The sequence below is a fragment of the Schistocerca americana genome, chromosome 5, assembly GCF_021461395.2.
Source record: "Schistocerca americana isolate TAMUIC-IGC-003095 chromosome 5, iqSchAmer2.1, whole genome shotgun sequence".
Lineage (NCBI taxonomy): Eukaryota > Metazoa > Arthropoda > Insecta > Orthoptera > Acrididae > Schistocerca > Schistocerca americana.
In genome coordinates, this window is record NC_060123.1 from 571,661,028 (window position 1) to 571,685,114 (window position 24,087).

Genomic DNA, 24,087 nt, shown 5'->3' on the forward strand with positions numbered 1-24,087 from the left:
TATATTATCGTGTTGTTTACGCTCTAGCACAATGTCATGAGTGATGAATATCTTTCCGGTAATCTCTTTCGTCGGCCGTACCGTTATCGCTTGTTTTTTTAGGATCGTTCAAGTAGCAGTTAGGTGGTTACAATCCTGAATGGAATAATTTTCATCACAAGCAATTTGGATAACAAAGGGACAAAGGTTTCTGCGCGCCGCTGACCCGCGTTAAGCGTCAGACCTCCCTGCAGTGTGTCATGGATTCACAAAATGTGATGGATGATTTGTCTGTTGGATCGGAACTATTTAGCTCTGCTGCTTCCTCGACACTGTTCGGGACTTGTGTCTGTAATTGAGCTCACTATTACCCTTCTGTCTCGATAGCACAAACAGGGCGCTATATAGTGAATAGACGCTACGCATTGACCAACACTGACAAGTTGCGTATTTGACGCATGATGCAATTAGACCAATATAGTTCATACAACAGCCAGTATTGACATCACTGCTACGAACAATACTGACAGTAAAGGCACACAGTTCATGTTAGTTTCTATCCATTTCTTTCAGTCCGGAACCGCGCTGCTGCTAGGGTCGCAAGTTCGAATCCTGCCTCGGGCATGGATGTGTGTGATGTCCTTACGTTAGTTAGGTTTAAGTAGTTCTAAGTCTAGGAGACTGATGATCTCAGATCGTAAGTCCCACAGTGCTTAAAGCCATTTGAACCATTTTTCCTATCCATTTCTTGTAACTGCGTTACAGCATTAATGCATAACTGAGTAAAATGAGTGCGCCTGGAGAAGATTTCGGAAACGTTGATTTCTAACATAACAATGGAGCACAGAATTTCGGTGGAGGCGGGATTGGCTGGGTCGTGCAAGCATGTACTTGTACTAAATATCAATTTATTAAACTGTAAATTATATTAGACTGTTAATACCAGAAATACACAATATTCTACCGACATTATACCCCAATTCTTGCTTCAACTTGGCAACAATAATATATAAAAAGACAATTTATTCTAACAGATACACACACACACACACACACACACACACACACACACACACACACACGTCCATGTGTGAGTGCCTGTATAGTCGTGTGTTTATGTTCGCGTTTTTAACAAGAAAAATTGCTTCTTTTTGTCTGTACATCTAGAAATCCAATTTTTAAGTGAAGTTATCACAAATCAAAAATGAGAAGTTTATTAATGACTTCTTAGCATACGCTGTGGGTGCTGTGGTTTTCTGTGCTTTGCATTATAGCTGTTTTCCTTCTACAGTTTGTCATCTGAAGGCATAAAAGACTGGGTAAACAAGATGGAAAAAAATGGTTCAAATGGCTATGAGCACTATGGGACTAAACATATGGGGTCATCAGTCCCCTAGAACTTAGAACTACTTGCACCTAACTAACCTAAGGACATCACACACATCCATGCCCGAGGTAGGATTCGAACCTGCGACTGAAGCGCCTAGAACCGTTCGGCCACACGGGCCGGCAAAAAAAGTGTGTTTGCTCAAGGCCGAAGAAACCCAAAAACAAATTTATTTTCAATCTCAAGACTAATATGCTTTTTTATAATACTCGTAGATGTCATCTTCACTTACTTTCATAGATTTTCGCGGCCAAAATTGTTTGTGTGCATAGTTTATACATATTTTACGTAATACAGTCGGAGAAACAACTGTTGGAGAAAATTGTTACGCTAACTAGCTCAGCATAAAACAATGCAGTATATAAATCCACGTCACGCGGTGAAATCACTTTTTCCAGCCACACGCCGAAAACACGGCTGCTCAGTCTAATACTTTGCCCAGCAGCTGATTACCGGTGAGAATCTCACCAACACATGCGCGGCCGATGCTACTTCTGGCCCTTGTTAAGTGTTACAAACAGGAAGATGATATCGGCTACCCTAAAACGCGCTCCGTTGGCCCGATTATGCATGCGCGGTACAGTTTACCGAAAGTGGGCCGGCTTTGTGTGTCTAATTGCGAGCGGCAACGCGAGGCGGGAGCACCTCCACCGCAGGCTATTGTTCGGGCGCTCTCGGACATTTCAGTGGCGGAGCGGCGCGCGTCATTTAAATACAAATCGTTAAAAGGTGTAAGCGCGCGCGCCGGCTATCTGGCCGAAGGATCGTCCGCGCTCGTTCGAGCAGGCCGCGCATGTAATTGATCACCTGCCGTTTATCGACGGCAACAATCGCCGGCAGCATCAATTATGATCGGCAGAGGGAAGCGCTGCGCCTGTTGCGTACGAGTTTTCAGGGGGGGGGGGGGGGGGGGGAGCGTTCGGTCGGAAAGAGGTGGGGGGCGGTTGTAGAGGTGACTGGAGGGGGTAGGTGGGGAAGTGTGGTGGTGGCAACTCTGAGCAGCTACTATGTCTCCCGGAAATTTCCGTCAGTGTCAGTATCTGGTCTGAAGGTGGGCGCCTTCCGTCAGTATGGGGGCGGCACCTGCTGGCTGCCTGCATACGCACACACGCACACTCACACACACCTGCCACTAGGCTCCCTATCACTCTTAAGATCACTTTTATACTGATAGAATGCTGTCGCAACGAGCGATCTTATAGTTCTAGAGACGTCTATCATTTCACTTATCTCTTTATTTTGTTATCCCATTCTGCAGTAGCCGTCAATGACTTCATAACGACTAGAAGAACAGGCTGAATTAACACAGTGAACATACAAGAAACAATATATACGGTTACGTTCAGCTGTAGCGAGCTAGTGAGAAATATGAGACAATAAATATTTATTTGTTTATCGTATGGCGTACATTAACAGTTTCTGAGACACAAAAATACATGGAACATTCCAACAGCTTCACTGGTCATCGGGGCTGAAGTCGAAGCGCGACTCATCACTGAAGACAGTATTGCTCCAGTCGGTGGCATTCCAGGTCGAAGACGTGACTGGAGACGCACTGGACAGCGGTGAGAATACGGTTCAACAACCAAGTGTGACGATTTCGGTTGTCATTTCTTTTCATAGCAGCACCCCTGTGGTTGTCAACTGAGGCATCCTTACAGTACAGTGACACGTCGACGATATTCTACGGCCCGTTTTGTTGCCCCTCATGGCAAGCCAATCTGGGCTTACGTTGCAGGAAGGTAATATCCGCCCACACAACGGGAGTTTCTCCTGCTTATGAGCGTGCTTGCCATACCCTACCTTGTCCAGCAAGATCGCAGATCTCTCCCCAATCATTTGAACCATTATGGGGAAATTTGGCACAAAATCCCTCGGGAGGACATGCAGCAACTCTAGCAATCAGTGCCAAGATGAGTAACTGCTTGCATAGTTGCTAGAGGTGGACCAAAGCATTACTGACTTGCTATATTTGTGAATCTCTTTCTCTTGAATAAATCGTCCAATTTTTCTGAAACTGTTGTAAGGTGGGCATGTCATTTTGATTTTTGTAAGTTATCGATGTGGGCGTCACAGACATAGAGAGAGAGTGTGTGTGCAAGTTATTTTGCTGTTAAACAATCATCGGTCTTGTTATGGCACGGCCTTTGCCTCTGCACAGTTTAATACACTGTTAGTTGAAGTGTGGTACGTGATGGACGTAGTACTGCTGTCTTGACGTGTGACTGTGTCTGTTACATATAGAAAAAATTATTGTAAACAACAGCAAGGATGAATGTAAAGGCGAATAGAAAATAAATTTAGAATTTTTTTAAATTTTTTTTAATTTTATTTTTATTTAAGAGAAGAAGTTTGAGGTAAGACTACAGCATTGCGCAGCTAGTTCGTCTAAATGTTCATTGTCAGCTAGTTAACTTTTTTCACTTGCTCGTAGCTGAGAGAAAGGCGACGCCACTTTCCTGAGTCATGCCTTAATGTGTCAACTGATTCACCTGTTCGGTCTTTATAGAAATTCTCTGTTAACGCCGGCCGGAGTGGACGAGCGGTTCTAGGTGCTTCAGTCTGGAACCGCCTGACCGCTACGGTCGCAGGTTCGAATCCTGCCTCGGGCATGGATGTGTGTGATGCCCTTAGGTTACTTAGGTTTAACTAGTTCTAAGTTCTAGGGGACTGATGACCTCAGATGTTAAGTCCCATAGTGCTCAGAGCCATTTGAACCATCTCTGTTATCACTGTACTCTTTTTAAATCATTGTTCGTTATGATAAGCATAGCACTGTTCAGGTCAATGTTATGTGTGAAGATCACACGAAGTCTTACACTGTCTTTTTGAATGTATACCTCTTCCTAAAATCGTTGTCTTGGAGTATCATTTCATAGGAATAATTACTCTCCCCAGCCCATGTTTATAGAAGGTTTCTCATTACGCATTACGACATTGCACCATGTGGTATGCAACAGTTTGAATATTATTTGGGAATTTTATTTAAAGATAGTAATCTAGCTTAGATGCTGTCTGCTTGCTGTTTGCTGTTATGCTTTCGAGTAATCTGATACAATGATGTCTTGATGCGAGGTAAGTGGAAATTTTGATTAGGGCCAGATAATTGTTTCACTTTAGTTGCGCATTTAATACATATGCAAGTTATAATCAGACCAGTTACAGTTCAATTCAAATTAGGTTCTGTTTAGTCAAAGGTTAGAATATTAGTTTAAGTTGGATAACAGGTTGTAGGTACATAGTATTGGTTATAAGTAGACTTTGTATAGAGTGGGAGGTAAATTTGGGCTAAATTTCATACAAAAAAGTGGGGAACTTACACATTTTCTGCCAGGGTAGTTCGTTGGTTCTTTTTGTGCTATGTAGTCAGATAGTATTGGTTTTCTCAAAAGCAAAAAATATCGTTGCGCTAATTTACTAATGTTTTACTTCTTTTTCAGGCAATTCATTTAAAATTTTGTGTTCAATTTGCGAAATTTTGTGGCGTGTGACAAATATCGATTATTTTATTGTGTAAACAGCTGGCATAATAGTACAGATTCTGTGTGAATTTCATTCATTGTTGAGTATTTGCGTGTATCACACTACAGTTTTTTTCGTTTGTTTGGCCATTGTAGCAATTTTCTTTTTACAATAGTGTTTCATCATGTTTGGCACAATAGCAAACAATATGAAAGTCCGTCGTAGCACAAAACAACAGAGGGTTTTACAAAATAATGAATCGGTACAGGATGAGATAAAATAATTCTAGCGACTATCAACTATCAATAGTTTACATGATACAGCAGAAAATCCAGCGGTTCCACAATTATTACTCAATTTAGAGAACAATAATGAAACAACAAACGATGGGTAATGAACACGCTAATTCTGAAATTGAGTGGGTCGGCAATAAGCCGCCAGAGTCTAGCGAAAGCTTACAAAATTCGCCACAGTCATGCGAAAGTGTATAACAACTGGTAACAGATGCATCAGAATAAGATTTTGCGTCAATGTCTTTTGGACGAAAGCAATCCGCATCTATTTTTGTAAACAGTTATGAAGAATCACACTGCGCGAAACTGACAAATTTTCTAGAATCAGTTCGTGAAGAAATGAAATTGAAAATACAAAATTTGTCAGTTGAGATTAGGGAAAAAATTAAAAATGACCTTCAATCAATAATTTGTAGTTTCGTACCTACATTACGTAACCTTGAAGCAGAACACGAATCCAAGAAAACAAGCCCTCATAATGACAAGGACGAATTGTTGGCTAAAATCAACGCTGTATTTCCCAGAGCTATATTCACACAGATAAAAGATGAGAACGAACAGCTTAACATACGATAAAATAAATTAGTGAACAAGTGGGAACTTTGACATTAAATTCCGAACAAGAAAAAGAGCAATTAAGTGCAGTTAAAGAAAAAGTTGATGACCTGACAACGAAAACAGCAAATCTGTCTGCAGGTAGAGATTCAAATAATACAATGTCAGTACAGTTTTCAAACGCATCAGAATACCTCTAATTAGTAAATTTTACAGACAACCAGGAGAGAACTGTTAGGGGAAATAAGCTTTATAGGAACACTGTGAATGAAAAAATCGAGCGTATTGAAAGAAAGCTTAACCCCGAAGACGAAAAGGACAAATTTGATCGTTTACATTCGGATTAAGAAAAGTTTGGTGACCATTTAAATTTATAGCGGTTAGGTGATTTTCCACGAGAACAGTACCACACATCCAAATACAACAATGGTTCGTCGTGCATATAGAGAACCTTTTGGTTCACACAAAACTGGAAACTTCGATTACACTTTTTGACAGTACATAAATTCAAAGTTTTCAGGAATTGCAGCAACGAAATTCACCCAAGCTTGGATTGATCAGTTCCTATATTTTTTACCACCAAACAGGCCACTTGAGCTCAAATTAGAATTTCTCTGCGATTATTTATAAAATGAACCTTCAGCAAAAATGCGCTCAATACTGAGAGATTTCCAAAGGGTAAATTATTTTTACCGAACACTTTTGTCAGCCAACTGGTCGCAGGCCACACAAGATCGGTCAAAACATAGCATTGTAAGATTACGAAACTTTGAACAATCTAACTTCCCCAGCCCAGCAAAATACTTTGAAGACATAGTATGCAGAAATCAGTACTTATTAAACCCACACAGTCCATCAGAGCTTTTTTACACATTTGAAACACGTAGTTTTGACCGGTAGACGTAAAGATGATTTCAAAGCATTTGTAACATTACTTCAGGAACTGGAATTGGACAGTGACAACAGCTGAAAGAGGAAACACAATAATAATCACAACAGAAAATACATCAAGCAAAATTCTTTAATTAGTTGTGAAAACAAAAACTGTCGGAACTCGCACAACAAACACAACCCCAGAAACAATTACCGGTACACAGGGCGCGCAAATTGGCCTCCTTCACAGACTGCTAGCAAAACGGCGTGACGTCATTAGGAATACGGGAAGCGAGAAGGGAGAAACTACACCCGCATTGTTAATGCAAGCAAATTCCCAATCCCTGAGTTAAAATAAAGAAAATGCACTTCCTTGTAAGCTATTTTTTGCTGAATGCAAAATTGCTTGATATAAAACAGCTGATATCGTTAACCATCGATTTCCGAAAGATTAGAGAACTACAGCTCAAACCGAAAAATAAAAGAACTACAGCGCAAATGGGTGTCACGCAGTGAAAGAACAAATGGTTCAAATGGCTCTGAGCACTATGGGATTTAACATCTGAGGTCATCAGTCCCCTAGAACTTAGAACTTCTTAAACCCAACGAACATAAGGACGTCACACATATCCATGCCCGAGGCAGGATTCGAACCTGCGACCGTACCAGTCGCGCGGTACCGGGCTGAAGCGCCTAGAACCGCTCGGCCACCACGGCCGGCAGTGAAAAAACAGGTTCTGTTAATATGAATAATGCAAGTATCTGTTGAGATAATTTTCTTCTAGAAGATTCTGAGTGGATCTAAAAAAATTAGCTTTTCGGTTGCCTTTGAAAAGGTAACTACAAAAAAAAAAAATCCAAATTGGCATGGAGTCGGGTTCGAGGTTTTCGCATGCACTAGCAAGGACAACGTACAGATAACCGCCAGATATTCATCTGCTTTAGAAACAGGTTTCTACGTATTGCCGACATCGGTTTTGGAAGCACTGGCGTATTGTCTTTTATAGCAGTTACTAACGTTTCATTTCCACAACAATAATAATGCTATTCTAAAATACATTTGCTTTTTTTTAAATAAAGTAACACGAGCAAAGATCACCGATGCGAAAAAAGAAGAGTATGTACTTTACTTTATAAGGTTTATCTCCGAAGAAAATTAAATCTGCTCAGTCGGATAGCACACGTGGAAGAAACCAGATTAAACACTGAAGTACAACTATTGAGGGAAGAAAACTACGTTTTGAAAGGAAGTAACAAGGTCATGAAAGCGAGCTATTAGAAGTACTTTGTGGAAGCAGCCTCTTTAACATCTACATGACTACTCTGCATTTCACAATTAAGTGCCTGACAGAGTGTTCATCGAAACACTTTCAAACCGTTTCTCCACCATTTCTCTCTCGAAAAGGCGGGAAAAACCAACTCTTAAATCTTTCCGCCCGAGTTATGATTTTCCTTATTTTATTACAATGGTCATTTCTCCATGTATATGTGAGCGCCAACAAAATATTTTCGGATTCGGAGGAAAAAGCTGGATACTGAAGTTTCTTGAGAAGACCTTCTTTGTTTTAATGATTGCCACACGAATTCGCCTATTACATCCGTGGCACTCTCTCCCCCATTTCGCGATAGTAAAAAACGAGCTGCCCTTCTTCAGACTTTCTTGATGTCCTCTGTTAATCCTCTCTGATGAGGATCCAACACTACACAGCAATACTTGAGAAGAGGGCGGACAAGGGTGCTGAGGTCAATCTCTTTAGCAAACCTGTTGCATTTCCTTAGTGTTCTGCCAATCAATCACAGTCTTTTGGTAGCTTCCTCCACAACATTATCTACCAAATGTGATAGTTCCAATTTAAGTTATCTTAGTTATAATCTCTAAGTATTCAGATGAATTCTCAGCCTTTAGTTTTTTTATGATTTATTGTGACCTTTTATTACCCATGTGGATGACTTCACACTTTTAATTATTTAGAGTCGGTTGGCAGTTTTCTTCTGCAATAAAACAACAAATTAGATATAATATAATTTTGTCTCAGTGTTTCACGACACGCCAGATTCGATCTTGCACTGATTCAGGGTTCAGTCTAAGAGAAACGTCTTGTGAATTCAGATTATGTCACCCGTAATGACTGGATCTCCACAATCTGCAGAGGTGATCTCACTTCTCCTTTTGTTGACTGGTTCGATAAAATAGAGGAGTTGGGAGTGAAATTTGCACAAAATTTTTTCTCACTAAGTAGCGCTAAAAACCTTAGTTAGAATAAGGTATATGAACACCTTCGTTAGAATAAGGTATCTGAACGCACATTCTGAAACAAAAAACATAAAAACTTGCTGCGAAGAAAGATCTTCAACGAGTTGCGTCGTGATCTTCCTGAGATACAATTAGTATTTATTAATACAGTAAGATGTTCAAGCTCCTAATATTAAATCTTTAAAGGTGACTATTATTATAACAACAACTTGTTAGTTTATTTTAGTTTTAGATTGAAGCGATGCTTAATAATGAGCGTCAGTAATTATCAACGTACAGTGCGTGAAGCAGGTATTAAACTCTCTTGCACCGTGGTAGAACAGTATTTCCACTGAGTCATACGCGTTAGTCCACAGTAGTGCGACCTCCCGGAATGGCGTACCTGATCGTTTTTAGTTACCTTGACCGGTATAAACGGGATAACCGACGTCTTCTCGCAGCTGAGTAATGATTAATGTGATAGAAGTAATTTGCGGAGCTCTGTCTACGAACATAATAACAAACACCACTGCAACTACGATAATAAGAACAAGTGTAAACGTAACTGTCGTAACAATCAAATTAATCTAAGACAGTACTCTAACTCACATTCTATTCATGTTGATTGTCATGGGCACAATTCAGGTAGATCAAATCCGCAAAATACGTGGCACAGCAACAGTCATAGAAATCAACATCATAAATCACCTCGTATGTAAGGGATCTTCTAGGATTCGTAGCACTGTACACGACAATGTTCTGGAAATTGAAACTATTCGGACGCACAAGACCAACAGACTCCATCGTATTCTACATATCAAAACGTAAACAGAATAGTTCTATTTACTAAAGTTAAACCCAGATGATAGAACTGCATGTCACCTACTTCGAAAATATTCCTTGCATTACAGCGTACAGCAACAGTAAGCGATAAACAATGCTGTTGCAACACATGCCAGAGCGATTTTTGACAAGAAATATAGAGGAAGTTGAGACGGACATTTTGATACAGGACATTTGTGGTTTATCAAGTCGGAAAACTACCTCAAACTGGCCTACAAAAAGCAGCTAAGATAGAGCGCACGCGCGTCGCGTCAGATTTTCAATATTCTCGCGATGTCTTCGCGCAAACTTTTAGTCCTAGACAAAAATAAACAGGACGTTTTTTGTAGCAAATTTAATTTAGTTTAATTGTGTACTGAAACACGTTGTCGTTGGAGTGTGCGGTTTTCGAGTTATTAAAGGAAAACGCACAAAAGTGATATTAAACCTGTTCTGTCTCGGAAACCATTCGCTATAGGGAATATGTCCATATTACGTTTTTTGTTCAGAATCACTAGTACTATAACTTCCCAAAGCATGTAAATTTCCTCCTGACTCACCCTGTAGAGATATAAAACATATTCTACCACTTTTGATAAGATATACAGGGTGTTAGGATGTTAATTGTGTCGTCAGGGAAAAAGAGTTATAGGTCCTTTGAGGTTTTCAGGATCTGTTAAGAGGTAGTGCAGTTGTGTTTACTGAAGTGAAATATTTACAATTATAACTATGAGGTGTTGTTTATTTGGAAATAAGTGGACGTAAACATAGCAGGGAATTGTTATTTGAAGCGTATATTGAGATGAAGACAGCAAATAACATTAATGTTGCAATAGGATAATGAGATTTATGTTGATTAGATAGCAGAGATGATAAGATTTATGATGCATACTGTAAAAGACTGACACAATGATTACGATGGTAAATGTAGAGAAAGAGTAAGTGAGTAATGGTTAGGGCATCTCGGCCCTGTTTCTTGTTATAGTCAATTTTTATGCCATGTGGATGCATTTCGTGTTTATAAGCGTAAAAGATAAGTTTTTGAAAAGATGTGGCTAGATGACAATAGTGAATGAAGGTAACGTTATCTGTGACAACACAGTTATTCCTTTGATTCCGAGTTTATCTGATGCAAATTATTTAATCTGTTACTAAACATACAGTGTCATTTTTTTCATCGGAGCAACACAGCTTGTAACAGTAATGCAAATTTTACAGTAATTCGATAAGTATACATTTTTGCCTCTACTTGTGCACGAAAAATATTTTACAAAGATTTGCCTCAGTGTTGATTGATACGCTGTACAGTGACACACTCTTTTAGGATATGGTACATCACAGAACTTTTTATGTCTTGTCTTCGAGGTAGTGTCTATTTTTGTTTGTTAATAATGTCGAATGACATTTTTTCCTGATTTGTATATAGTTACATGCAAGCAAAATTTAGCTTCTACTTGATTCTGTAGAACTAGTCTGTCTTTGCTTTGTCTAACTGATAAACTTTAGGTATGTATGAAACGATGTCATAACAATATCGCCCATAAGTCTAGTTGTTTGGAAAATTTGGAAGTAAAGATAAAATTTATGCCTCGCGAGGTGTGACATGGGTAGACAATATACTTGGAATGAAAAAATAATAATAAAATAAAAATAAAAAGCATTAAGAGATATGAGATGCAGTAAGTATGTAGGATACTACTGATGATTTTTTTTTTACATTTCATTTTTATTCTTTTTGCCATGGCATAGGATAATATTGTTTTATCTATATTTTTCAATTAACGTGTGTAACATTACAGATTAACTACGTTCTTATATTTATATATGGTGGAACGTAATAACATGCATTGCTTTAGGTTATGCAATTTTCAGATTGCTTTGCCTCTCATACTTATGTCATTTATTGAGTTTTTTATAATGCATATTCTCCATGTAAACGGTAACTGTAGGATGATGTGCCATTAGTACGATAATTATGTTAATTGTAGTGCTGTAGTGAGGCCTCATAAGACATAAAAGATGTGTAATTAGTCATGGAATAAATGTAAGGAGGAAGCAAAGAGCAAAATGTAAGAAAGGAAATCATACAACATATACATGTGCAACGAAATGTTTAAAAGACGAATTTGAGATGAAATGATTGGGTAGGGTAAATATCAGATGAAATATGTTTAGATAGGGCAAAGATGTCAAATGGTTAGGTAGGGCAATGGAGCTAAATAATATATACTTATAAAAATGTATGAAATATATGACAGAAAGAAGCAAAGAAATAAAGTAAGGAGCAGTATTTGTGGGAAGTTTGATGAAGTTATGGTTAAAGTAATTAAGAGGTGTACAAACTGAAGGATGAAATTTAACTCAATAGCAAGCTAATTACTAACTGCATTAGGTATAATAATAGACTAACGTTTGACTGATTGCATAAAGTATTCTCTGATGTGGACCTTGGTTACATCCTAATCCATGTTTTTCCTAATTATATGTTTGTGTTCTCGTTATCTGTGCCTGTAACCACTATCCTCATTCGTTTATTTCTTGTGTTTGATAACTGTCCTTACGTGTATATCCCTACCTTAATCCCTGTATTTTCGTGTCTTTTACTGATGAACGTCCATACACATTTATTTGAATATATTTAGATTTTTTTGTAACTAATTCTCTACATGTATAACAATTGTTTCTAATCATGCTTATTACTATAGCCTGTTTAACATGGTTTACTTGTCTGATGTTTCTGAAATTCACTTGCTTTTTTTAGACATAGTAATCTATTGTTACCATTACACTACGTGTGTACATGTACAGTCGTGGACAAAACGAGCGAGACCCCTCGCCTTTTCGTTATGCTGGACTGCACAACTTTAAAGTCTGCTACACAGCATAACAGGCAAGGCGACGAAGTGCTACCAACATACTGCGCACAGGCGTGAAATTGAAAAACTATCCGAAATTTGTCAGACTGTTTTCAATCATTTGTAAGACAAATCGATGCTGATTAGTGTCTTAACCGCAACACCTAAATATACGATATAAATGAAAGAAGAAACGCTAATTAGTATGTACTGTACTAATAAAAATGAATTTCAGCTTATCGAGATAACGTAACTGTTTTAGTAAGACAAAGCATCCCAATAGCAAAATATTATGCGCATTCGCCCGCGAAATGGTCTGTGTCAATGTTCAGACCAGTCATACTGGATTACGGTTGCTGACCTACCATGAAAGTGTCCAAATTTAGCAATGCGTGAAGATTCATAACGAAATTCTGTTAAAAATTATTCAGTGCCACACTTAAGTCAATGCAATTATTAACAGAAGCGGAAAAAGTAGGCAGTAACAAGTATGAAATTCTACAAGAATTTCATATCGACATGCACGGGGCGCCGGTACAGAATAAAGATAGCAATAAAATGTATTGGGGGTGCGAGAATTTCTTAAAATTCCTTTACTGATAGTCATCTGCCTCCATAGAGATTGGAACCGAAAACAAACCAGACCTCCCTTGCAGTAGCAAACACCTTTCACTACACTAGCAGACAACCTAGGCAAACAGCCCTCTATTATTACCCCAGACATGAATAAACCGGAAATTTCACAATCAAAATGGCAAAATTATCTGCAGTTTCTGTTGCACAGAGCCTTCTGGACTCAAAAACATGAATCGTCTACCTTTATGTCACCGCTTATGTGACAATCATTTGGGATGTTTATCTAAAAACAAAAAACTGTTATTAGCAAGTAAATTTAGTAGGATAATTCTGCACCACCCCAGGAAATAAACGGCGACGTAGGTGCAAAACGTATTCTAAAATGTTTCGAATTCTCCATTAGACGTGCCACAGCCAGAAAACGTTCATTAGCCGAAGTGTTCCTTAAGGTAGCTAGCAATGGGAATGCTCGCACATCTAAAACGCGAAGGCATTAATAATGGGATCTGAATTACCCCGTGTATAGGCATCTGGATTTTATTTGCATTCCTGTAAACGTGATTTTGATCGAAAGCGTAGATACGATTAATATGCTGATGTATCGACTGCAACTGGAACATTTCGAATAAAGAGCAGGGGAAATTATTATGCGGCCCTCATCTTCAGTAACTGTGGTAGCTATTTTCGTTGTTAGGATTTCGTCACGTAAATCGGTAAAAATGGAACCCTACTAGTCACACTTTCTTGATCGTCTATCTGTCTACCGAACCCTTAAAACCCGTTTACGTCGAGTACGGGTAGACATAATAGGCGGAAGTGAGTCGCACTTCCTGCGGTATACGGTCCCTTGGTGGTGTAAAAAACTGAGCTATGTCAACGGAATCTAAAGATACGGCCGTTTATGTAAAGAAAATTTACGCGAAAGGTCAAAAAATGACTTTAAGAACTATGCCACCAAACTGCTTAGGTCATCAGTCCCCTAGATCTAGAACTACTTCAACCTACCGAACCTAACACACATCCATGCGCGGGGAAGGATTCGAAGTGACGGGGCAAGCAGCCGCGCGATCCGCGATATGACGCCGCTGAGCGCATGGCTATCCCTCGCCAGCAAGCTGTTAATATCATCTGGTGTTACTAAAAAGTTATTCACTTCTGGTGAATCATTTTCTGCGCAGTTCGTTTAAGAATAAATAGCTAAAATATATTTGATGTTACGGAAGAGGAAGGACGCCTAATTCATGTCCTCTTACCTTTATTCATGATGTTAGATTCGCAATTTGAGCACACGTACTATCCATAACCACACTTTAGATCCAAGTCATAGTCACAGATATGCGAATGCAACACATTGGCTTATACTTGAGGTATTTCGTTTTTCATGAAGTGGTGGCAGACGATGCTGTGGCGTCTTCAACATCTACATCTACATTTATACTCCGCAAGCCACCCAAAGGTGTGTGGCGGAGGGCATTTTACGTGCCACTGTCATTACCTCCCTTTCCTGTTCCACTCGCGTATGGTTCGCGGGAAGAACGACTGCCTGAAAGCCTCCGTGCGCGCTCTAATCTCTCTAATTTTACATTCGTGATCTCCTCGGGAGGTATAAGTAGGGGGAAGCAATATATTCGATACCTCATCCAGAAACGCACCCTCTCGAAACCTGGCGCGCAATCTACACCGCGATGCAGAGCGCCCCTCTTGCAGAGTCTGCCACTTGAGTTCGTTAAACATCTCCGTAACGCTATCACGGCTACCAAATAACCCTGTGACGAAACGCGCCGCTCTGCTTTGGATCTTCTCTATCTCCTCCGTCAAACCGATCTGGTACGGATCCCACACTGATGAGCAATACTCAAGTATAGGTCGAACGAGAGTTTTGTAAGCCACCTCCTTTGTTGATGGACTACATTTTCTAAGGACTCTCCCAATGAATCTCAACCTGGTACCCGCCTTACCAACAATTAATTTTATATGATCATTCCACTTCAAATCGTTCCGCACGCATACTCCCAGATATTATACAGAAGTAACTGCTACGAGTGTTTGTTCCGCTATCATATAATCATACAATAAAGGATCCTTCTTTCTATGTATTCGCAATACATTACATTTGTCAAACTTAAGGGACAGTTGTCACTCCCTGCACCAAGTGCCTATCCGCTGCAGATCTTCCTGCATTTCGCTACAATTTTCTAATGCTGCAACTTCTCTGTATACTACAGCATCAACCTCGAAAAGACGCATGGAACTCCTGACACTATCTACTAGGTCATTTATATATATTGTGAAAAGCAATGGTCCCATAACACTCCCCTGTGGCACGCCAGAGATTACTTTAACGTCTGTAGACGTCTCTCCATTGATAACAACATGCTGTGTTGTGTTTGCTAAAAACTCTTCAATCCAGCCACACAGCCACACAGCGCGAGTTTCTACCGTGCTAGCTATCTCCGCACATCAGCTGAGCGAACTTGCGAAGTATGTTGGTAGCACTTCGTCGCGTTACCTGTTATGCTGTGTAGCAGAGTTTAAAGCTGTGCGGATCAGCATAACGAAAAGGCGAGGGGTCTCGCTCGTTTTGTCCACGACTGTACATATGAACAATTATGTAAAATCTTATAACTCCAGTCTTACTATAGGTAATTGTGTATTGTAAATGTAACAAATTGTAAATGATTAATCATTCGCCACGATGATTGAGACTTGCCAGGGCAGAAGAAGCATGTCTCCTGATTATATACTGCAATATTCTCTGCCAAATGTTGACATACTTCACCGATACAAGCTGCAATTGACTTTTATAAGAAAGTCTTCGATACTAAAAGAAGGCTTTGGAGTTATCAATGGATCTACAGTTTGCTTCAAGCAGATGCTACTACATATTTTACTGTTTGTGCAAGTATTGGATTGTCACCTGAGACCTGTGCTTAGTCTCACTGAATCTGCTTCCACATAACCTCCCACAACAGTGACCTAACTGCAACTGGTTAGAGAAAGTTCGGTCATTTCTGTCAAGGACACTCTTCTATCTACTTCCATCATGCAGATTACTACTGCAATACGTGTCTGTGCTTCAGAAATGTAGGCCTTGTGTGGTATACTAGCCGGCCGGTGTGGCCGTACGGTTCTAGGCGCTCCAGTCTGGAACCGCGTGACCGCTACGGTCGCAGGTTCGAATCCTGCCTCGGGCATGGATGTGTGTGATGTCCTTAGGTTAGTTAGGTTTAAGTAGTTCTAAGTTCTAGGGGTACTGATGACCACAGATGTTAAGTCCCATACTGCTCAGAGCCATTTGAACAATTTTTTGTGATATAACATTCTGGAACTGACTTCCTGTGTGCTATAAAAATAGTGTAGATGACCAATACTACTTACTACAATATAAAATGTGACATATGAAATTTCAAAATAGCCTTGTGCACAACGTTCTAACAGACAGAATGAAACATGGTAACCTACCTGTGCTGAATTCTATTGATTACTTCATTCACATACAAAATGTGACATATGAAGTTTCAAAATAGCCTTGTGCACAACGTTCTTACAGACAGAATGAAACATGATAACCTAGCTGTATTGAATTCTATTGATTACTTCATTCAAGTGTTCTTGAATTCTTTAAAAAATTTTGTTACTTGTAGTTCTTCAACTCATATTCTTATAAAGCTATTTTTCTCTTGGTATTTGTAACATGTTTTGTATGTTCGTGTTCATGTTGTTTAGAATTTTGTCCTCGTCACATGAGTCTCTGAAATGACAGTCACGCAAAATTCTACTCGGGGAAGGTGGAGGATATGTAAGGCGGGTATGTAATTTTGATTTTTGTAAGTTATCGATGTTTACGTCAGAGAGAGAGCAAGTTATGTTCCTGTTAAACAAAGCTTGGTCCTCTTGTGGCACAATCTTTCCTTCTGCAGGGTCTGATATATTCTTAGTTGAAGTGTGGTAGGTGATGGATGTATTCGGCGGTCCTGTGTTGACTTGTGATTGTATCTGTTAGATGTAAAAACATTTATTGTAAAGAACAGCAAGGGGGAATATGATACATACGAGGGCTGTTCAATAAAGAATGATCATAATTTTTTTTGACAACATACCTTTACTCATCCTCATAATTTTGATGGTCCTTCTCAAAGTAGTCTCTCACGAATGTGAAACACTTGTCCCAGCGTTTCTGCCAGTCGTCAAATACATACTAGAAACCATATTTTGAGAAGTCCTTCAAAATCGCCTCCGCAGCCTTCACCACTGCTTCTGATCACTGGTAATGACTCCCACGAAGGCGTTTCTTCATGTTAGGGAACAGGAAAAAGTCACATGGGGTTAAATCTGGATTATAGGGAGGGTGAGGGATGTACTTCGCGTTGATTTTTGCTAGATATTCAGCAACAACATTGGCAACATGCGGCCACGCATTATCGTGCTGCAGCATCCAGGCTGCTTCACGGAAATGTGGTCTTTTGCGCCTGATATGGACTTGCAATGTTTTCAGGACACCCCTGTAGTGTTTTCCAGTTACTGATGTGTGTGCAGGTACAACATGCTGATAAGCCATTCCATGATTATCAAAGAATGAGATGACCATAACTTTCTCAGCAGAAGCAACCACTGTTGCTTTTTTCGGGGTTGGTGATGAAGCAGATTTCCACACTGAGCTTTATTGTTTTCTCTCAGGATTCAGGATCAAAATGATGTAGCTAAGGTTCATCAGCAGTGATTACATTTGAAAGAAACTCCGGATCTTCCTCTGACATCAACTTTAATTACATGTAGACTTGCACGTGAATGTCCTTTTGTTCGGGAATCAACCGCCTTGGAACCCTTCGCCCACAAACACGTGTCATGTGTAATTTTTCTGCCACAAAAGTGTGGGTGGCACCCAATGAAATGTTCAGCATTTCAGAAAGTGATCTTAGGGTAATTCGTCAATCCTCTATCTCACTGACAGCAGCAGTGTTGATCTTTTCTTCAGTAAGAGCAGTAACTGGAGCACTGGGTCCACCTTCCTTTGAAACTAATTGTCTCCCCTCTTTAAACATTTTAAACCATCTTCGAGCTTTGCTGTAGGGAAGAACAAACTCACCATAGGTCTCATGTAACATTGTACAGGCCTCAGATGAAGATTTGTTAAGACGAAAGCAAAATTTGAAAGCCGCATATTGTTCCTCGCATGTTACTTCCATTGCAGCGGTAGGCGATATTGAACATGTCTGACCTTACCTGCCTCTTCACAGGCGGGAACCAGGAGTCCCAATAATGAACCTACTACGGCGTGTTTGTTGCACATTAAGCTAACAGAATATCATAAGATTACATTTTAGCGAGAGAAATTATGACCATAAAAATTATGATCATTCTTTATTGAACAGCCCTTGTATGTATATATTTAAAAATATTCAATATTTGTATTCTATTGCCTTCCACTATATATATCCAGCTTAGCGCTTGTCTGGTCACTGTATCCAGCCTAGCCGCTGTCTAGTTACTGTTCGCTGTAGTGCTTTCGAGAAATCTGGAACAGTGTTGTCATAACGCGTGGAAAGCGGAAATTCTGATTAGGGCCTGATAATTGTTTTAGTTCAGCTGCGCATTTAATATAGAGGTGAGTTGTGTTTAGACCAGTTACAGTTCAATTTAAATTAGGCTCTGTTTAGTGAAAGGTTACCATACGAGTTTAAGTTGGATAATAGATTTTGGGTATATAGTTTTGGTAATGCGCAGACTTTTATAGAATGGGAGGTAAATTTGGACTAAATTTCGTACAGAAACACATAGTGGGGAACTTGTACTGTAACTCTTTATTTATCTGCACATATAGCTGACACCACCAATTTTTGTTCCATTAGGAAAATTCCTTCTGGTGCGTCGTTTCTTTATCTTGGAGTATATAATTCATTTTTGTGTTTATTTTTTCTTCTTTTTATATAAATTGCATGTTTTATATATTTACTTAATATTTGTGTCGTAGTCTATTTATATGTAATTAATTCTATACATTCTGCTTCGCAACAAGTTAAATAAATAAGGTTCCGTTACGTAGTTTATAACTCCACTGCTCACTGTCAAAAAATCTTCGACAGGATGTCACTTGCAGGCGCGAACAGAAAATGTCATTACAACAAGAGCAAGTATCTGCCGTTCAGCATCACAGATAGTAAATGTACTAGAATACTAAACACTCTACAGTACAGAGACAGACAGACAGCGCAGGAACAGCAAAAATTTACAAGGCCCAGCACAACCAGGCGTATTTTGTGCTTTAGTAGCGACATAGCTGGTTATCTGCTGGCAAGATGAGATGCTATCTAAGGCGTAACGTGAGCTTGTGACAGTTTTGTGAGCTGACACTTATATGAAGGTGGATTGGTTAAACAACTCTACAGATCTCAGGACACTTCAGGTAGTTTTTTTTGCTTCCATATTCGTTGTCTTTGCCAAAACGCAGCCAAGCTGTCACATTGCAAGCTAATCTATACCTAAATTAAATATGTTAAACGTATTCGCAATTGCTAGTATGGACAACCATCAGCAATTTAATGACATGACAGCAATGAAAATTTGTGCCAGACCGCGACTAGAATTCAGATTTCCCGCTTATCGCTAGCGGTCACCTAACAATTTTTTTTATCTCTTTTTGGTCGTTTTCGTTCGTTGCATCTGCTCGGGGCGGACGTCGCAAGACACCCGTTTCAGTTCGTCGTTGATCCATTAACTCAGTTGTTTCATTACAGACGGCAGAGCTGAGCTACTGTGCAGGCATACCATTGGGATAACCAAGCACGACTCGCAACCCGACCCAAATTCAGTGTGTCGTCAACCATGCGTCTACTACGTGTACTCTTACATCCAGTATGTAAATTCTAGTACAAGGGAAACATTTTATTTGAAAATTGCGTACCCGGTGTCCATGGATAAATAAGACATATTGCAGTGACTGTGTTATTCTGAATACGATACAAAGTTCCTTTGGACATGCATGCATGCCAAATAGTAAGGCCACAGCTCGCGATAAGCGGGCAATCCGGGTTCGAGTCCATGTCAGGCAGAAATTTTCATTATCGCCATTCCATTCTACAGCTGATTACCTCACTACACCTTGTGTTATGCAAAAGTTTGAATACTCAGAGTTTCAGTTTTTGAATATTGCTTTAAATTTTTTTTTTAAAAAAGTAGAAATCTAGCTTAACCGCTGCCTGCTTACGTTCCGCTGTTGTGCTTTCGAGAAATCTGCAACAGTGTTGTCATAATGCAAGGTAGGTGGAAATTTTGACTAGGGCCAGATAATTGTTTTACTTCAATTGCGCGTCTACACCACTGCCCATTAAAATTACCACACCACGAAGATAACGTGCTACAGACGCGAAATTTAACCGACAGGAAGAAGATGCTGTGATACGCCAATGATAAGCTTTTCAGAGCATTCACACAAGGTTGGCGACGGTGGCGACACCTACAACGTGCCGACATGAGGAAAGTTTCCAACCGATTTCTCATACACAAACAGCAGTAGACAGCCGTTGCCTGGTGAAACGTTGTTGTGATGCCTCGTGTAAGAAGGAGAAATGCGTACCATCACGTTTCCGACTTTGATAAAGATCGGATTGTAGCATATCGCGATTGCGGTTTATCGTATCGCGACATTGCTGCTCGCATTGGTCGAGATCCAATGACTGTTAGTAGAATATGGAATCAGTGGATTCAGGAGGGTAATACGGACCGCTGTGCTGGATCCCAACGGCCTCGTATCACTAGCAGTCGAGATGACAGGCATCTTATCCACGTGGCTGTAACGGATCGTGCACTCACGTCTCGATCCCTGAGTCAACAGATGGGGACGTCTGCAACACAACAACGATCTGCACGAACAGTTCGACGACGTTTGCAGCAGCATGGACTATCAGTTCGGAGACCATGGCTGCTGTTACCCTTGACGCTGCATCACATACAGGAGCGCCTGCGATGGTGCACTCAACGACGAACCTGAGTGCACGAATGGCAAAACGTCATTTTTTCGGATGAATCCAGGTTCTGTTTACAGCATCATGATAGTCGCATCCGTGTTTGGCGACATCGCGGTGAACGCACATTGGAAGCGTGTATTTGTCATCGCCATACTGGCGTAGCACCTGGCGTGATGGTATGAGGTGCCATTGGCTACACGTCTCGGTCACCTCTTGTTCGCACTGACGGCACTTTGAACAGTGGACGTTACATTTCAGATGTGTTACGACCCGTGGCTCTACCCTTCATTCGATCCCTGCGAAACGCTACATTTCAGCAGGATAATGCACGACCGCATGTTGCAGGTCCTGTACGGGCCTTTCTCGATACAGAAAATATTCGACTGCTGCCCTGGCCAGCACATTCTTCACATCTCTCACCAATTGAAAAAGTCTGGTCAATGGTGACCGAGTAACTGGCTCGTCACAATAAGCCAGTCACTACTCTTGATGAAATGTTATATCGTGTTGAAGCTGCATGGGCAGCTGTACCTGTACACGCCATCCATGCTCTGCTTGACTCTATGCCCAGGCGTATCAAGGCCGTTATTACGACCAGAGGTCTGGGTACTGATTTCTCAGGATCTATGCACCCAAATTGCGTGAAAATGTATTCACATGTCAGTTCTACTATAATATATTTGTCCAATGAATACCCGTTTATCATCTGCATTTCTTCTTGGTCTAGCAATTTTAATGGCCAGTAGTGTAATACAAATGGAAGTTGTAATGAGACCAGTTACAGCTCAGTTCAAATTATTTTCAGTGTAGTTAGCATACGAGTTTAGGTTGGATATCAATTTGTGTGTACGTAGTTTTGGTAATATTTTTATAGAGTGGGAGGTAAATGTTTGTTGATATTAGCAATTGCGAATACATTTAATGCGTTTAGTTGAAGGTAAGCCATGAGTCTTACTTGGATAACAGTTTGAGGGTCCATAGTTTGGTAATACGTAGACTTTTTATGATGTGGGGGGTAAATGGATACCTATGTTCACAGTTGCGAACACATTTAATGACCTTCACAAAGGGTGTAGTCACCACAGCGCCCGTTCCTTTAAACATGCATGCATATCCAAAGGTACATTGCATGGAAATTCGGAATAATAATTGCATGGTAATTCGGGATAACACAGACACTGCAATATCATATTTATCCGCCGACACCGGGCATGCGACTTTCACGTAGAATGCCTCACCTGCACAAGAATATAAATAACGGATCTACGAGTACAGGCTGTAGGCGCAAGGTTGACACATATGAAAGTCTGATCCTAAGTTGTAACAGGATGCTCAAATAGTAAGGCGACCGCTTGTAGTAACCGGGATGTACGGGTTCGAATCCCAGTCCGACACAAATTTTCGTTGTCCTCATTCTGTTTTACAGCTGAGGGTTGTACATTTTCTCAATTGCGAATACATTTAATGTATTTCATAACGGCTCTATTCGCGTCAGTGCCTGTAACTTGGATATGCATGCTTGTCCAAAGTAATTTTGCATCGTATTCGGAATAATACAAGCACTGTAACAACCTAGTCGTCGAAATTGGTAAAGGCAAAATAATTTATCATGAGGAGGTAACTTTTTGCAGCTGTATGACTGTTTCAGTATATATTAAAACCAGTTTCTTGTATTACGTGTAGTAGACTACGGCACACTACCAAGCAGGGTGGCGCAGTGGTTAGCACACTGGATTCGCATTCGGGAGGACAACAGTTCAAATCCGTCTCTGGCCATCCTGATTTAGGTTTTCCGTGGTTTACCTAAATCAAAAATGACTCTGAGCACTATGGGACTCAACTTCTGAGGTCATTAGTCCCCTAGAACTTAGAACTAGTTAAACCTAACTAACCTAAGGACATCACACACATCCATGCCCGAGGCATGATTCGAATCTGCGACCGTAGTGGTCTCGCGGTTCCTGACTGCACCTAGAACCGCACGGCCACTTCAACCGGCTTCCCTAAATCATTTCAGGATAATGCCGGGATGGTTCCTTTGAAAGGGCACGCCCGATTTCCTTCCCAATCCTTCCCTAATCCGAGCTTGTGCTCCGTCTCTAATGACCTCGTTGTCGACGGGACGTTAAACACCTCCTCCTCCTATGGCACACTCTGCTACACTGCAGGAAAAAAATGCTGCCTGCGATGTCTGTTAACCTAGTGCGAGTCCCATGGTCCGCAGATATGTATCTCACTTAGAACAATTATTTCAACCCCCTATGAAGTAACGGGCCAATACCTGTTTTCATAGGCGCCGGTATCGCCAGGTAGTGTGATACAGATACTGTTGTCAATATGTCTGACAATACATGTCTCGCACATGGCAGAGAGTCAAGTAAAGCTGTTATCAACTCAAAGGTTAGCTAGAACACCACTGCGTTTATGAGTAGGAACGGTCCTACCGGAACTAGTACGCTCTTATACTCTGATCTTTAAGCTGACTTACCTTGGTGAAAAATATAGGAGGACGAATATCGTAAAGTTGAAATTTCCTGACACATCAACATTAGGACCTTTGCCTTTCACATGCAAGTGTTCTACCCACTGAGCTACCCATGCACTTCTCACGATACGTCCTTACAGCTTAACTTTGGCACGTACCTCTGTCCTGCCTTTCTTACTTATCCGAGAAAGGCAAAGTTAGGATCTCGGTCCAGCTCACAATTAGGATCAGTCAGGAAGTTTCGTATCTGCGCACTATAATTTTGAGAGAAAATTCACTGTAAAAACATTCTCCTAGGCTGTAGCAAAGCCGTTCCTCGACGATATCCGTACTTCCGGGAGTACTAGTACCGCAAGGTACTTAACAGTACTTCAGCTGAATGAGAAGGCAGGAGATGAAAAACTAGAGAAAGTTCAACTCGTTGAGTTTTTTTAAAGTTTTGCTTTCAGCCAAATACAATTTCTGCCGTACGTTCCGCAATTTTTCATTCGCATTCTCTCTTTCTTTTTTCGATATACCTTATTTGAGAACTGAAGAAGTATGCGACTACATCATTAGAGAAAAATAAACTCAGATAGGACAAGTGTGGTGATGTTTAATTTT